General features: G+C 44.4%; 1 protein-coding gene and 1 pseudogene across 1 annotated transcript in view; both read right to left on the bottom strand.

The window, feature by feature from the left end:
• The window catches only part of LOC124775767 (rho guanine nucleotide exchange factor 12), a 1,141,602-nt gene that overhangs the window by 903,735 nt on the left and 222,217 nt on the right, over positions 1-15,650 (bottom strand). The window lies entirely within an intron of this gene.
• On the bottom strand, positions 6,716-6,833 carry LOC124778769 (annotated as a pseudogene).

Here is a 15,650-nt window from a genome sequence, read left to right as displayed (position 1 = left end):
TCTTTGAACTTTTTCGATCGCCTACGACAATCCTATATGATGATGATCTCCAAACGTTATGCAGTACGTCAGAATAGGACGGACACGTGTAATGTAGGCAACCTCTCTACTGTCTGTAGTGCGGAACTCTGTGGGATATCTTCCGTAACACTAGAAGCACGGCATCCTTTTTCTATACGAAGAGAAGAGTCGCATCCCTAAATCATTATCCGCATCGGCAAGACTTTTCTCCGTAACCGCGATTATTAACCTTTTGTAAACATAGAAGCCGTATTAGTAGTGTGTGCTCGACCTAAGAGTTAAACGCTTTTGCATTCCTGTTCACCGATTGCATGTAATGCAAGTAGACGAAATTCGTAATATTAACATCATATTTTAGCTACCAGCCACGAGGTAATTATTGCAGGGAATATCTTTTGATACACCAGGGGATATCGGTATCGACGCAAGCTTTTATCCGCAAAGTAATAACTACTGAGAATATACACCGGTATCAGCATCCGTGCAGAATTATCTATAGCCTTACTGATATTAGAAACAAGGAAAGTGAGCTGAGGTTCCTCATTATTGTTCCTTTAGGAAATCATACTGACTGCGACAAAGAAAGTGATTAATCTTATTGAAAAGTTACATAGATTAAAAGGAAGAAACGCGTAACAGAGCTTAATGTTTCCTCGAGACCGTCAGAGAGAGAGCCCAACTTACAGTGTATTGTAGAGGTCATCTTGTCATAGTGGACATCCTGACATTCGCCTCGACTGATTTAAGTAACGTCTGGCCTGGTGTTTTCGTGGTAAAGCGTTACGAAGTTCTTCCCTAGGTTCTAAAATATTCTTGATGCAAAAGTTACTGTTCAGATTACTATCAAAGCGTCAGAGTACAGATCGCTCAGCAAACCGTCACAATTAAAGTTTGTTCGCTATGCCGCCCAACAGTGCAGAATGCCAGACTGTCGTCACAGCGGTAGTGGGCAGCGGCTAAGTTGTATGCGCCTATTCCAAGCAGCACGTCAGTGACCGTATTGTCCTACTCATTGCTTCTGACGCATTTTTTTGTATACGGACAAGAAGAGCTGAGTGAACGACATGCGTGCTACTATTGTAGTCAACCGTACGAGGGGCGCTCCGTAAGCAAAGCAACAATTTTTTTCTGCAAGCTGGTTGGTTTTATTCAGGATCCCAATTCACCTTATTATTCCCCGCTCGTCTGGCTACAAAACCCCATTTTTCCATAAAACCTCCGTTTAATGCGACGGCCTTTAGCCACATTGCTGGGATGGCCTGTGTGCCCGCATTTTACCAATCTACTGGTCGACGTCTTGCTGCGTCAATAACCTCACCATCATTCAGGTACTGCTTCCCGCGGAGTGCATGGTTGATTGGGCAAAACAGATGGAAGGTCCTTACAGTCTTCTGTTACGCGGCGAGGAACCTAGAGGGCTTACAACATTGAGTACCCCAACTGGCGGACGAGTGTGTCAGCACTACCATCAGAGACGTCCAGTTCAAGAGCGAGGGGTTTCATTGTGATCCGTCGTTCATTTCGAATGAGAGAGTCCACGAGTTCCAAAACTGCGGGAGTCAAAGCTGTGTGCGACCGATCGGCACACGGGAGATTGGACAACTTCGCGCGACCTTGTAGCGATGATGACAGACGCCTCGTCCAACGACTCACTGTGGTTGTATTCACTGCCAGGTCTCCGTAGACATTCTGTAAGTCCCTAATATAAATCTGCGAGGGTCTAATTTTCCGCCATAAGGAACTCAATGACAGCTCTCTGAGCCTGGAACGCACCGCCGGTACAGACGCCATTTTGAAGCCTACGGTTAGCGCCGCCACCTATCGGAAAATCATTAAACTATTGGGACTGAAGCGGGAATATTCCACGAGGTCCTACAACAAATTCTGCAATTTTTCAGTCGAAATTGACCCAGAAAAAACTGTCGCATTACTTACTGAATAACCCTTGTACATCGTGCCGAACCTTGGATGGAAACAAATCCACATTCGTTGTAGTTCTCCATAACGTCGCAACACTAAAAACGGAGCTACAGAGTCCTTTATGCCATTTATATGCTATGGCGTGTAGCATGGTACCGTGAAAAAAAAAAATTACTGGAGACAGAACTGCCGCCTCGTCTGACCCCTCTATTGCTGATATTGCGCTCTTTGATTTAGATGAGGCATACGTTAGCACTTTGTTTGACGGCTTTGGGTGGTCTAGTCCGGAGTAGCACTAGCTTCCCGAGATGCACAAAAGAGGGCACAGCTGGATATACGTCTACGTCATCTCTCTGCACACTGCGTATTTGGGTTCCGCTAATGTCACTGTTTCCGTATGCTGCACTTTCATAAACGGTAGTCCCTGTAATGAGAATGTCGCGTGAGCGTTCAGCACGCATGTCACGGCGCTCCGACACGGGTGTGAGCGTGGCTGGAGTAACGAACTCCGACACCGGGCCTACTGCTGGCGTTCAGGAAGCCGCAGCGCAGCGCAACGCGATCCCCGGCCGACCCCGCCAGCCGGCAGAGAGTAATTGTGGCCCATTTAAGGGGCAGCGCCACAAAGCAACCGCTTTGTTTTGGTCCGGCTAACTGCACGGGGTGGCCTGGGAGGGGACGCTCTGCCGGCTGGCTACGGCCTTACGCTCCCCTGCGCGTGAAATTACCAGGCAGCCGGCACTCAACTAAAGCTGAACCACTGCCCAAAGATTATCCATTCAGGTTCACTTACAGCCAACTGAACACCCGCCGAAGGTGAAGCACCGTCATGTTTACGTACGAGAAAAGAGAGAGAAGCAGACAGTAACGTCGTCTTACACAGAAAAGTGAAATTAACATCTGGCTAAGGTGGCACCACTTTCACGTTTATGCTCGACGAAGGAAAAGGGAAGTAGTAACATCTTAGTTCCATCACTCTTGCAAGTGGAGCTTGTTACACGTAGCATGTCATGACGCCAAAACTTTGTACAGCACAGCAGTCAAACAATGCCCAGAACTTTTGTTTGGCAGTACTTCTCGCATATTAGGTATCTTGGTAACAACATTTCGGAAAGCGTTCGATACTGTACCGCACTGTAGGCTGATACTACAGGTGGTGTATGAATCCACGTTTATATAAAACTGCAGCTTCATTTTGCTCGTAAAAATCAAATGCTGTATGCCACTTTTCAGTCTATGTAGTCTCTTTCACACGTGAAGGGCCGTTTATTCTGGCACCTGTTGAAGTCAAACGTAAAATATGTAATAACTGTTCTATGGGTTTCCTTGCTAGCCTTGCAGTCTAATTCTGATTGATATACGCTGCGAGCGATCGCCAAAGCTATTATTTGTTTGTACTGTTAATGACATGGCAGAAATTGTTGCCTAATAACGTATCATCAACGGGATATTGTGTTCATTTCGCCTCTTCTTCTTTAGTGTAGAGGCTTGAATACCACACTGCTCGGTATTGTATCCCTCCAGCCACAATATGCATACCGTCGACTTAATCTGCTTTTAACATATTCCTTGCACTCCCGTGACTGTCTCCGATTTCTCCTTCTTCTGTCTCACATTGCCACTGCCTCACATGGGCTGCTTTATGACATGGTGCACTGCCATACACATACGATCAATCATCGTCTCCGATCTGTTCTTCTACTGTATACATCGCTGATGGATTTGTTACTCAGGTGACATACAATGACTAGTCCATATTGTTCGGGTATTTTTGATTAGGCAGTGTATCTCATGAAATGACGAGAAAGAGAAAACCCGAGAATTCACGAGTCACACTAAGGTTTACTGACAATTGTTCTTCACTCCAGCCGTTCGCGAACGGAACAGGGTAGAAGGAAAAAGTAAGTAACACCAGAAGTATCATCCGCCACAAAGTAGAGATAAAGGTGTTTAATACAATTTCGAAAAAGTCGGGAGCTCTCTAAATGCGGCGTGGATAAAATAAATGCTAGTGCAGCTCTCACCGGCGGCGATTACAAGGAAGTGCCTAAACGATTCAGAGGTAATGGTCTGGGCGGTCTCGCTGATGGGAGCGACCACAGCTGCCGGCTGGCTGGTATCGGGTATCAGGTTCAGAGACAGCCACAGGAGTGCCACACGCGCCCAGCTGCGGCTCGCAGCCAGGGAGCGCCCATGTCACGTGACAAGCGGAGAGGGAGCGAGAGAGAGAGGAAAGGGTGAGAGGGAGTGAAGAAAAGAGAGAGGGGAAGAAGCAGGGCAAGAGGAAGGGGGAGAGGGAGGGAGGGAGGGAGGGAGGGAGGGAGGGAGGGAGGGAGAGAGAGAGAGAGAGAGAGAGAAGTGCACCAAAGGTCCTGCAGCTACTCTCACACCAGCTAACACATTACACCAATGCTGCTTTGACGCTATTCATGAGTTCAATTTCGTCGTACCCCCTCAGGGATTAACTAAATGCAACTGAATCGCCCCGTGAGTGAAGTGCCGCCTAGGCTTGAGTATCTTTCAATGGCTGACAATTATGACAATGAAATGACGAAATTATTAACGCTTTGGACTCGCATTCCGGAGAAGCGGGGTTCACGTTAAAATAAAGACCACCCTGGTAGAGATTTGCTGTAGCTTCCCTGAAATTTTTACGCAAATGCAGAGATGGTGTCTTTGAAAGGACACGGCCCATTTCTTTCTCTATACTTGTCCAATACGGACTTTTGCTTCGCCTCCTACCACTTCGACATCGACAGAACATTAAATCTTATTTACTGCTCCGTTCTCACACGCCACAGCGGTATAGCAAACCATCTAAATAACCCACGAAATAACAGGGTCTAACACTACTTCAGCGAACCCTGCAGTGCGTGGGGCTGCGAAGCAAGCATCCAACACACGACCGACTGTACTACCACTGACTCGTAACTGGTGATTCCCTGATTAAAGTTTTATGGTTCACAGCAAGGTAGCACGTCTGAGGACAACGTTCTGCTGGAACAAAATACGACACAGAGGGTAGAGTTATAGTGAAGGGAAGGTTGTCATGGCAGTCTCTTGGGCCATTAATACAAGTGCAAAGAAAGCACTCTTGAGCTGTGGTTACGAATCTGCTCTCCGAGACTATATTCATCACTACATCTTTATCGCCTTCTGAAGAGAGGATATGTTCTTTCAACGCGATCACCATCGTTTCAAACTATTTTAGTTGTGTCATAATTCCTCGAATATTAACAGAACTGAAAATCTGTAACAATTCGGCAGTAGTATTCACCGTATCTTCGTACAAGCGTCCCTCAAAATATTTGAGAAGCACTACTACAGCAACGGTTCCAGATGTCAGTTTAAACGTGAAAACAGCAGATCAGTCGTTGATAGCACATTCGCTGTTCTATACGCTACAAATGACAATTAGTATGGATACACATCACCATTATTAGAGTTTTCTAGATTCACGAGTCCGCCCCTCGTGGTCTCGCGGTAGCGTTCTCGCTTCCCGCGCACGGGGTCCCGGGTTCGATTCCCGGCGGGGTCATGGATTTTTCCTGCCTCGAGATGACTGGGTGTTGTTGTGTCGTCTTCATCATCATAATTCATCCTCATTACGGTCGGAGGAAGGCAACGGCAAACCACCTCCATTAGGACCTTGCCTAGTAAGGCGGTGCGGGTCTCCCGCATCGTTCCCCTACGCTCTGTAAAGAAGCATGGGACTTCATTTCCATTCCAGATTCACGAAATACGAACCATTTTTGTTTAGCTGTATTACTGAATCTGCTTTCAGTTAGTTTGACATTCTACGTTTGATTACTTCGTGAGAAGGAAATATTTTGTTTATTACGTCGGAACTTTGGCACAGGTCTTAGAGAGTTTTGTTTGAAGAACCCTGATGTTCATGGTTACTCCTGTATTTGCTTTCTTTCTGCCTTTTCATATACCGATGCTTATGTCTTATTTCTAAAGGTAGATATGCTATAATCTGTTACACCTGTTGCAATTACCCCTACAGCTCCGCGTGTGACTACACGAATCACACGCATGCGGTTCGAAAGCAACCTATTTTAAACAGTGCATTACAGCTTCGCTTACGGTGGAGATGTCGCGGAAGATTGAATAGATCTATTAAAAACGAATTTAGCCTTAGTTGCTTATTTTGTTCTAGATAGCTTCGCATCCCGGCCATTAGGATCGGACTATTGGTTCGCTTGTCACTAGAAGGAAGGACTCGCCATTTCCGTGTTGAGCACGTCAACATAACATTCCCCGGAATGTAACACACTTCTGTAGTTGTTAGTAAGTCTGACCGGGGTAAAAATTTACGAGTGTCCTTCATAGATTAGCGCAACTTTGCACGGAGTGCTCTGTTACTCGGTAATCACGCTCTGATGGCGCTGAATACTTTTGGACAGACCTGGAATTACTTTGAAAGTGAGCGAGAACGTCAACTCACAATGTCATCTCGTCGTCAAACGTAATAAATGAATCCGTCTGCGCTCTATTTCGTATTGGTAGACTGTACTCATATATATATATATATATATATATATATATATATATATATATATATACCATCCGAATAAGTCTTGAAGGTCCAACAGTACAGACCGGCTGCCGTCCCATCTTCAGCCCTTAGGCGTCGCTGGATACGAATATGGAGGGGCGTGTGGTCAGCACACCGCTCTCCCAGCCGCACGTCAGTTTACGAGACCGGAGCCACTACTTTTCAATCAAGTAGCTCCTCAGTTTGCCTCACAAGGGCTGAGTGCACCCCACTTGCCAACAGCGCTCGGCAGACCGGACGGTGACCCATCCAAATGCTAACCAAGCCCCACAGCGCTTAACTTCGGTGATCTGACGGGAACCGGTGTTAGCACTGCAGCAAGGCCGTCGGCTACTTTCCTACATAACACCTCATTAAATTCTGCGCCGATGCAGACCGACTGTAAATGCAAAATGAAAATTGTAACGAATGCGGGAAAAAGGGAGAGACAGAATGTTATGATAACAATGTAAGGAAGAGGGAATGATTCATTTATTTCAGTTCACTCTTCTCTTCAACGCGATGGCAGACGACCTAAATTACCGTTTACGCAGTACATCTATTCTAAAACGGTAAGTTACTTTGGCCGTAAGATTATCTGCTTCGAGGTATGTCTCCGTCAATACGAAGATGTAAAACGAGCCTCACGTGTTTCTTATCTAAGACACGTTCTCAGCCGCTATCATAGCAGTAATGTTTGCTGACGTGATTTTCTGCTGCTTTACCGCCAAGAGAACCAGCAACAGCGCAGTCACCGATAGTGTTCATTAACGGTCGCGTTCAGCGGCAGTACATAACTGCTCGTCGTGAGGCTCGACTTATATTCAACCTTTACGCGACTGGCACTTGTGAAGCGGGAGTGGCCACCCGATCTACAAGGCGTCTAGTGCCTTCTGCAATGCGTAATACTTTCTACCATAAGGCTCTATAGAAACAGCAGAATGTGAAATGAAAACATTAATAAGAAGGAAACAAAAAGCAAGTTGAGGAAAAACGATCTTACCTTGTTTATGTATCACACATACGGAAACTCATCCGTTATTCCCGATATGTGTGTCACTGAAGGACATATCTGATCCGTGTATGATCATAGCTCGACAGTGAGCTCAGTCAAAAAAGTCCACGGGCTTTCCCCATGCAACACCGGTACGTTGCCATTTCTTCATCAGACATCAGAACGAATTTTTATCAGCAGTAGGAATTTCGGAGACAATGTCACTGAGACTTCGCACAAGAAGAAGTGAAAGACGTAACCGACTATTTGCGGTTTCCAACAGCGTTATGTAAATTCAAGAGTTTTGAAGAGTCGCCTCTGGATGCACTAGTTCCTTGCTCTAATGCTGTATTTAATAATACGCTCCTGAGCAAAAGTAATGTTGATTGATTCATTTGTATCTGAGGCCCATATGACAGTTTTTGTTCCACAAAGTATGACAGAGTCTCTACAAAGATCAATTATTTAATTCCGAAACCGAAGCTATTTCACAACATTTACTGATTTTACCGGTTTTATCATTTTCCCTGCGGAACAGATATGATGAGCCACAACGTTGGAGGGCTAACAGCGTTTTCCGTTTCCGTAGATGCAACAGCCTTCAGTATAAGTCTCAAGACAACACTGGGCTAAAAATCGAATATCAATCTGAAATAGAGATATCTGAATAAAAAGTACTGAACTGACAATATACAAGTCACTGGATACTGAAACAAGAAGTGCTGCGTGGGTCTGTTACGATTATCAGAAGTATGGGTGCAATGACGTACTAGGATGAATGATTATGTTTCCGAACATGTCACGTCGAGAAAGCTTGGGAACTATCACCATAAAAGTTTTCAACGGCACCTAAGTTGTCAGCCAAATACAGCAGATTAATTATTTTGAAGTAAATATCTTTTATGACTGCCGCATAGCTGATTAACAATAATAAAATGTATCATGATATGTAATTTCCTGTGCAGAATCGGTGCTACGCCGAGTAAAAATTACCCGCTTCATAAATTAAGAAACAGCAATGCGTATGCGATGGCCTGGAGCATCCGAAGTTAACGGCAACCTGCACCTTTTCGTTCTCTAGTATCCAACAGACACAAAAAAGTTTGAACTTAACAACGTGCGCATTTTTTTGTGTGAAGTGAAAAGAAGTCTGTTGTATCTATAATTCTTTGAGGAATCCAGAAGTCGAATATTGCTCAAACTTCACAAATGATTGTCGTAATTCGCTAACAGAAGATAAGTGTGCCTCAAAATGTTTCACTGAACTTCTTAGTCACTTACACTGCTTCCAATTTGTTATTTACTTGAGCCGGCCGGCGCTTCAGTCTGGAACCGCGCTACCGCTGCCTCGGGCATGGACGTGTGTGATGTCCTTAGGTTAGTTAGGTTTAAGTAGTTCTAAGTTCTAGGGGACTGATAACCTTAGATGTTAAGTCCCATAGTACTCAGGGCCATCTGAACCATATTTACTTGGCTGAGACGTATCTTTAACACCAATCTTAAAACGATTCAGTAAAGCTCTTGACACAGAATCTCACTTTTTTTTCTTTGGCAAATGCAACGCACAAAAATGATATAAAACGAAACTAAACGCACAACTACCAAACTCGTTACAGTAATTACACAACGATACCAAGTGCAAAGTTCTTCTCGGCGGCATTCTTCTTGGAATAACTTAAAAGAAGCTGAAGCACCGTTTACAAGCATCTTCCCGTACACGAGCATATGACTGAGGCCATTGCAGCCGGGTGCAACAACAGGTCACGAAATAGGGGATTCACATTCCACGTGATATCATGCTGCTCTTCGATTGGATAGTTTGACAGCATAAAAAACCCAGCAGAGAATCCGAGAAGTGACAACTATCTTATCTCGACAGTATCATCTCTAGACAGCCCAAGTGGTTTATTGCTTTCCCTTCTACGGCCGTCAATAACACGTAAATTATATTGCTCCGAATTCTCCGCTGTATCCTTTCGTAGGCGGTCGCCTCGCACGGTGGTGTGGAAGACTTTGCTGAGTGTGGCAAGGAAGTGGGGACCCCTGGACAGGTTGAACGGCTGAGTCGCCCTGCAAGGCGTGCTCCGATGGCGAGCTCTTACCACTAAGATGTTCGTCGGACTACTGGTCCACGCACAGGAAAGGAACAACCTTGGCGGTCGCCATAGGTAAAGCAGTCCCCAGCTGGTCAATATAAGCCATAAATAATTATGGTTGTGCAATACATGAAAGTATGTGGACTAGGTTGAGAGGTTACAAAATAATACTGAATAGTTCAGAAGTTTGGAAATATATTGCGCCATTCGAGAATCGTTGTGGGCAGTATTCGCAATACCCTTGCCAGTCACTCGAGTGCTTCGATGAGGTACAGTCTTTTGGCTTCTTTGTGCTCGCTGTGGTGTTTATCAACTAAAATGAGTTCGAAACAAGAAGAAAGATCATTCACAACAGAGTCCATCGGAATGTACAAATCACTGCGGACATTATGGGATGTTAGGTTTGATGCATATTAAAAACTGGAAATTTAAGAATGATTCTTATGAGCTGTTGCTCACCAAATACAGAGAGCGGTACCCAGTAGCTACAAGGAAAGATCTTTTATTAAAAATATTTTTTAAGAACATACAGGCAACCATTTCCATTAACGCATCAAATGATGGGCCACCATCGCGTAAACATTCTGACAATCACTTATCTCGTTCAACTTCTCTCAATATGGTTTCGTTAGTGATTTTTTGACGCCCCTTATACCAAATTTTCATCCACCTTCTGATTGAAAATCCGCTTCCATACTTCTGTGGTCAGCGCGTCTGGCTGCCACGTGGAGGGATTTTTCCTTGGTCGAAGGACTGGAATGGGTGCACCTGAGTCTTGTGATGCCAACTGAGCAGCTACTTGACCGAGTAGTAGCGGCTGCAAGGCCAAGAAAGCCGACAACGGCTGGGAGAGCGGTGTGCTGACCCACGTCCCTCCATTACGACGTTGGCAGAGAATGATCCGGCGGTCGGTTGGTGCCGACTGACCCATCAAGGCCAGAGAGCGCAGCTTTTCTTTTCTTTACATCTACCTGAAAGAAAGTAGGTCAATCATCATAGCAGCAGCGTCTTGATAGTTCAAAATTTCGAACCAGACTATAATTGCAAATTGTTATTGAGCAATCTGGGGAGAACTTCGTTAATATTGCTCAATACAGTAACAACGACTGTCTAGGGGCCGTTGCAGGGAAACTACGGAAAATCTGAATCTGAAGTGTCAGACTGGGATTACACGCGGCTCCCTAAGAGAAGTTACAAATCTCCCCTTTAAGCCTCGCTCTCACTTCACCACATATCAGTTGTATATGGGGGCCTATGTGAGCTTTTGTTGACATAGAAGAAGAATATCTACTAATCACCCCAAGATATAAGACATTTTACCAGCACAAAAACTAGCTACGTGTTGCTGAATGACTCCGTACGATGTAGGTCAACTGCTAATGTAGTCGGTAAGACATATTGGATGAAACACGCTTTCTGATCAAGTTCCATGTTATTTGCATTTAACTTACCGCAGAATTGCAAACAATCGGTACAAATCAGAAGAATGGCAATGTGCAGTGGCTAACAGTTTCCTGTTAAGCTTCCCTATTGGTGGTTTTGTTGTTCCTTCGGCTGTGCGGTACGTGGAACGAGTCACATCATTCACCAACGTCTTGGCAAGTTACACGATGTCCTCGAATGAAAAATTCCTGATGGCATGCAGATAAAGGTATCTCTAAGCCACTACATCACTTCGTTCTATGATAAATTTCGGAGATGCAAACTTTTCGTGACAACAACAAACTTGTGAAGGCAGTGTAAGCACTGATTTAATCCCCTTAAATATCTTCGCTCCTTTGAGGCGAAACATACGTTTTTTCAACGTAGGGCCCTCTCTCTCTTACCGAACACGACGTCTGTGTATTTTAGACTGCTATAATGTGAACATTGTGATTACCCGGTGCACGTGTTTTCAAACGAACTCTCTTACAGAAAACTTGATCTTCAGACGCACCACACTGCCATTAATAAAAAACAGTTCTCAGCAACATCTGACGAACGCAAAATACTTCAATGCTCCAAAAACCACACTTCACAAAAAGAACGCAAGAACACAGAAACAACTTATGCTCGCAGTGACGTACTATTGTTTTATAACAGGATGCATTTGAACGTGATGGGTCAGTCGGTGGCGTAGGAAACTGGCTTGTCATTTATAATACCTGGCCAACGGCGTGATGTTTCCTCCACCTGACTGAACTTTCAAAATATGCGGGTTATTTTAACCACAGGAAGTGGTTAAAGGAAGTCAAAATATTTTGTTGATGCCAACTTACACAGGGGGCATGACCATCATCACAAGTATTAACACAAGTAATCAGGACACGCATGGAAAGATTAAAATTTTCATTTTTTCCACGTGCTATTCGAAAGTGGAACGGTAGATAAATAGTCTGGAAGTGGTTCTCTGAATCCTCTGTCAAACACTTAAGTGTGAACTTCAGAATAATCTTGTAGATGTAGACTCTAATTCGAAGCACATTTTTAGATCTCACAAAAAGTGGCACAAACAGGCGGTCGTGCCCTTTTTGAAGAATTTATGTTGAACTTAGGCTTCATTTACTTTCTACATACAGTACTTCACACAGCAAGATGCATTTGGTCTTAAATCTATGAAAGGACGCAAGAAGACTAGGTCCGATGACGAGGTGATTAGAGAGCAGAACAAGTTCGTCTTGCGAAGTAACAGGGAAGGAAATACGGCGTGTCTTTTTTGCACAGACCATCCCACATTGGCCATAACGATTTATGGCAAACCTGAATAATGTACATGGCTGTACGGGAATTTCAACCCCGTACCTCCGGAATGCAAGTAAGGTGCTGAAAGTTAAGGCGGGAGTCAAGTAGAAACAGGGAATTATATCTCGTGCAGTTTAAAGACTGACGAGTCAGTGCAAAGTCTTTCATTTCCCACTACGAACACACATGACTCCTGCGTGAGAGAAAACATGCAACCTCATGTCGACAAACAAGAACAATGGAACAGACAATTTCCGGTGACGACAATTCAAAATCGAGGCCACAAAATGTCTAGTCTGCAACTGATAGCATACACTGATTAGCGATTCAATTACAGAGACATCTTTTGTTGTGCGTAGTATCGCTCCCTCATCTGTAAACGGTGACGAATAATTCACGACCGCTGAACCGTGGTCAACAGATCCAGATGACTGGCCCCCAGCCATCAGTACATCTGAAGATGTTCACTGAGATACTCCAACAAGAATTAGCACTGTATCTTCCATCAGGGACTTATATCGATCATGGGCGACGACAACCTGTAGTGTATAAGGGAAAAGGAAAAAAAGATCAGGGATTAACGTACTGTCGATGTCCAGGTCACTGAAGATGATGCTAAAGCTCGGATTGGAAACGGATTGGAAAGAAAATTATCAATGTCCGTTTCATAAATGTTCAATGTGTGTGAATTCCTATGGGACCAAACTGCTGAGGTCATCGGTCCCTAGACTTACAGACTACTTTAACTTACGGTAAAGACAACACACACACCCATGCCCGAGGGAGTGCTCGAACCTCCGGCGGGAGTGGCCGCCCGATTCGTGACTTGGCGCCTCTAACCGCGCGGCCAGTGTCCTTTTAGAAGGATGCATCCCGGCGTTCCCCTTAAATGATTAAAGGATATCACGGAAGACCAAATTCTGGATGGCGGAAAGAAGATTTGAACAGCACCATCCTCCTGAATTAACAATGCTCCACCTTCCCCAGTACGTGTGCAAAGAAACATATTTCATCTAACAGATTACAATCCTGAAAATACCACGAGGGACCTGAACAGTACCCTGTTGGCCAGGAGAATACATCGTCTCACTTTGACTTCTACGCACTTTATAAGCTTCCCTTGTTGTATATTAATGGCTCAGTAAATACGATTTTACGCTGTATCCATACGTGCAGTCAGCTGGGCAGCATGTATTACAAAGTGCATTAAGGAAAATGGAAGGAAAACATTACTTTGCATTTTGCTTAGCTTTTGTTCGAACTCATGATAGTTGATTGTGACGCTGTTAATTCCTACATACTTGAAGTGGAACTGGTAAATCTTTGTTTTTTTCTAAGTCAATTTCTTCCGGTTTCGTCTGGCAGTTCGATTTATTAGCGCTTAATTACATTGTTATCATCACTTTTTAGCAAAGAACGAAACTTCATGGTTGATTAAGGGTAGCACCAGATCTGAACTACAGTACAGGTACTAATGAAAGATGTGCCTGCCAAAGACGGCTTAATATTAAAAGATATTAAAATACAGAGACATTAAATTAATCGACCAATACCACAGCGTGACAATTACTGAAGACAACGATACGCATCACTCTATCTCCCATACCTCTAAAAACATTACAATTGGTAAAAAACAGGTTCACTTCTGCCAATACCTCATCTCCCACCCTCCAAAATTCACAGGTCTCCTATAAAACTTTTAGGACCAGCATTCCTGGAAGAAAGGATACTGCGGAGACATGGCTTAGCCACAGCCACAGCCCGACTCGAAGTCAGGACCTTAACATTCGGTACAGCAGTTACCCGCGCAAGACAAAGGTTCCAGGTTGGAGTCCCGGTCCGGCACACAGTTTCAATTTGCCATGAAGTTCCATATCGGCGCACACATTCCTGCAGAGTGAAAATCTCATTCTAGAAACACCCCTCAAGCTGTGGCTAACCCAAGTCTCTGCAATATCCTTTCTTCCAGGATTTCTAAAGCTGCAAGTTTCGAAGACGAGCTTCTGTGAAGTTTGGTAGGTAGGACATGAGGTACTGACGGAAATAAAGGTGTGTGGACGGGTCGTGAGCGGTGATTGGGTAGCTCAGTCGGTAGAGCACTTGCCTGCGAAAGGCAAAAGTCCCTAGTTCAAGTCTAGGTCCGGCACAAAGTTTTAATCTGCCAGGAAGGTTCGTATCAGCACACACTACGCCGCACAGTGAAAATCTCATTCTGGAGTGTGCTGTTATAGTGATCACTAATTTCTCATTTTGATTACAATTAGTAATCCGCTTTTGAAATGCAGCAATTTAGCTCGGGACTCATTAACTCGTGACCTTATTTCAAAGCTACGGACTGAGAATAGACAGACATAGGAAAAAGTTCCTCGACTTAGGGATTTTGCCGGTGTATTTTTTAAATAGAATACGAAAAGGGAATTGCTCGTTGTGTGTGTTACCTGCAACGCGATCACAGCGAGCAAAGATCTGAGGGAACAGAGTCCAGCCGGTGCCTGCAGTGAGCGCCGTGGCGCGTGCGGCGCCAGCTGCGTGGCGCGGCGTGTTTTTGCGGCACGCTGCGGCGCTCGTGGTGAATGGGAGGCCCGCGCCACAAACAGCAGCCGCGACAGAGGCAGCTGGCGGCCCACAAAAAGCGCCGCTCTCCTCCACTACACTACGGTATTACCCACCAACAAATATTGCCCGTGTCTGTCATTCTCACTCTCGTCGCGCTCGTATCCTCCGACCGCTGCTCACACATAGCCGGCCGTTTATCCCAGAGCTTGAAAATCGATGCCGAAACCTTTGTAACACTAGAATATGAACACCAACCCAAGTTTGCGAATCAGATATCGGAGTCTTCTTTTAATGCTCCCACTACATGAATTTTTTTATCTCACTAAGTAGCACTGGGTCGTACAGGCTCCAAGTAATTTACTTCGGATTTATTGCCAGTGTATTAATGAACATAACGAGGGAGATATGATTTTCCAATGTGCTTACGGGGCCGTATTGATCCCAGTGGTGCTAGGAAGAGTATAGCAACAACTACTGCAGGACACCCTTAGAATGGGTATAGAAATAAGTTGAAAAAATATTTCCATTGTCGCAGGTGTTTCTTATGATCTCGAAGAAAATAAATACCGACATACCTAATTTTATTAATTATTTTATCTATCAGCTTCGGGGCACTTATGCAGTTTAGCAGGTACGGAAAAAATTTATCAATTTTTTTCAAAATTTGATCGATTATAGTCAAATTTGATACGCTGATTACGAATACGATATTTATTTTCGCCCCAGTCAATTATTTACATCAAAAAAATTGTTTTAAATTTTTTAAAATTTTTTTATTTTTCAATATTTTGTCGATATAGTG

Source organism: Schistocerca piceifrons, chromosome 2 (assembly GCF_021461385.2).
Source record: "Schistocerca piceifrons isolate TAMUIC-IGC-003096 chromosome 2, iqSchPice1.1, whole genome shotgun sequence".
In the NCBI taxonomy this organism is placed as follows: domain Eukaryota; kingdom Metazoa; phylum Arthropoda; class Insecta; order Orthoptera; family Acrididae; genus Schistocerca; species Schistocerca piceifrons.
This window is presented reverse-complemented; position numbering and strand designations above follow the sequence as displayed.